The sequence below is a fragment of the Perca flavescens genome, chromosome 8 (assembly GCF_004354835.1).
Source record: "Perca flavescens isolate YP-PL-M2 chromosome 8, PFLA_1.0, whole genome shotgun sequence".
Lineage (NCBI taxonomy): Eukaryota > Metazoa > Chordata > Actinopteri > Perciformes > Percidae > Perca > Perca flavescens.
In genome coordinates this window covers 29,906,846-29,909,454 of record NC_041338.1, presented here as the reverse complement: position 1 = coordinate 29,909,454, position 2,609 = coordinate 29,906,846, and positions in this window count along the sequence as shown.

Sequence of the window (2,609 nt, the reverse complement as noted above, 5' to 3'; positions counted from 1 at the left end):
GAAGAACAAACTTTCAAGAGATGTATTTGACCTCCTAAAGAGAATTATGCACTTTAATTTCTTTTTCATTTCTATGTTCCTCATCTTATCAAGTAGGAGTTGAGGTCAACAGAATCCTGTCCTTCCCGTCTTACAGTAGATTCACCCTCTGTTTGACCTACCGCTCATCAAACTAATGAGTGGGAATATAAAAGAAGCTTGGTATCGCTCCATATAGCTTGAGATAGCTTTGATGTGAAAAGGTCATCTGGGGGAAGGATTTTTTCCTTTTTTTTTTTTTTTTTTTTTGCTCCAGCATGTGAGAAGAAGGGCTATAGGTTTCACACAGCATAGTTTTAAGACTGGACTGTCATTTTCAACTGCATTTGATCTAAACATGCATGTGAACAGAGAGCTGCACCAAGCATGGAGATGTGATGAGAGTATAGACCATCAAAGCACAGCAGCCTTTTTCTTCTGTATTTGAGCTAGTCGCCAAAACGTGAGACCACTCTAAGATGCATTTAAATCATTTTTGCTTGTTCCTAGGCTACAGAAGGGTACATTTTACCCTGCAAATCAAAGCGTGTGGAGTTAATCTGAGCATATTGTTGCTGCTATACTGTAAAATGTGTCACATTTTAAATCACAGGAAAGGAAATGTAAAGATGACTTCTAAGACTATAAAGCAGGTGTCGTATCCTCTAAATCACGCTTTGGTCTCTTAAATTGGGAGCAGGATGAAAAATTACAACTAAATCATATGCATCCATGCAAAAAGAATTAGGTGAAAGATTGGAAGGACCTTAGACATTTAGACATCCCTCCCAAACTCAACACCCATTGAAAAACAGTTTTTCGCCTCACGCCCACTCGGTCCCAAAGCACAAAAATCAACTCTAACCCCCTGCTAGATCTCGACTCGAGAAACGCCCACGGATTAACCTTTTCGGATTTCCACAATAAAACATTGGCCGTAGTCTGCATTTCAGAGAAGGATTTCATGCATGGGAATCATCATGGGAATTTTCCCAGAACTATTTGAGAAGAGGCCAACACAAGAAGACATTAAAGATGCATACTGCTCTGTTTGATTACATGAAGCAGAGCAAATACAGTCTTAATCAGCTGCTGAACAGAAAAAAAGTGTAGGGTTGTGCTCAAGTGTTCATAAATTCCCACACTTTTTAATTTGATAGTAAAAAAGTAACATGTATGGCCAAATTTACCTTGGGAGCCCGGGGGGAAATGTGTTTTGTCATTCTCCTTTTGATTTTCCCTGCAAAATATTTTGAAATTTTCAGTTAGTTTGAGGCAATTTGATTTAACACAACTTCATTTAGGAAAATTATCCACATGAGCACAAGCATATACACTAAAATAAAGTCTTAAAACTAGATTGTTATGCTGGACCCTATAAAAGACAGGGCCAAATATAGGAGGACCTACTTTAATTGATACTGTCTTCCCAGTAAGTAGTTCCAACCCCTAAACAAGTTTGCAATTTATCAAATTACATAAAACGAAACATAGTGAAACACCACTTTACATGGGATAAATATGGGGCATGTGTGAATGTGTGTAAACTGCGTGAATGTGTGTAAATGTTTATCAAATGAGCAGATGGCACCTTGTATGGCAGCATTTCATAAGCTCCTAATCATATGTCCTATGTAAAATCTTACTAACTACAGCTATCAAATACATATTGTGGAATAAAAAGTGAAATGAATATTTTATGTTAAGTATAAAGTGGTATGAAATAGAAATACTCAAGAAAATAGCCTACCTCAGATATGTACAGTAAAACACTTGTGCAAATGAGTGTGAATTGAGTGTTTAATTTCATCACTGGTTTCCTCCAGAACTTGTTAAATAAAAGTACGGCTTAAAGTGTCAAGCTGTACGATTTTTGTACTGGTTAATTTAGAATTTCTACTTGAGTAAAAACAATCAATCTTTCTATTTATATGGTCTGGAGTATTGTTGTTGATAGGCCTACATCAGCTTCTAAGTTTGCAAAATTGTGTGCATAGTTCAATTTTTTTGCGTACAATGGGGAAAAAAAAGATGCATTTTTATCCGGGAGATGTCACGCCAGACAACCAGATCATAATACTGCAAATTTATAAATATCGCAATACTTTCATCAATGGGCCACAGGCTTAATCATCATTGTTTTACCTCCTTTTGTGATAGATTGTGACTTAATTTATTCTCTTATTAGACTCTTATTTAAGTAAAAATCTTAGAGATTACAGCTATAAGTAACCCCATGGAAAAAAATTAGGTCACAGGTTAAATGTGACTGCAACTGACAAATTTGGGGAGCAATTACTTTCCTCTCAGTGGTTTTATATTAAAGATCTTAATCAAGACATTTCATTAAATGAAGCACATAAACGTTTCTTTTTGTTTCCAGGGTGATTTACACATTGCTGTGTGTGTGTGTGTGTGTGTGTGTGTGTGTGTGTGTGTGTGTGTGTGTGCGTGTGTGCGTGTGTGCGTGTGTGTGTGCGTGTGTGCGTGTGTGCGTGTATTTTTTTGGTCACCGACAGCGGGAACAAGGGGGGCGGAGTTCCAATTAAAAATCCAGACTGTGATTGGCTGAGCGCTAAGGCGCACGTGCT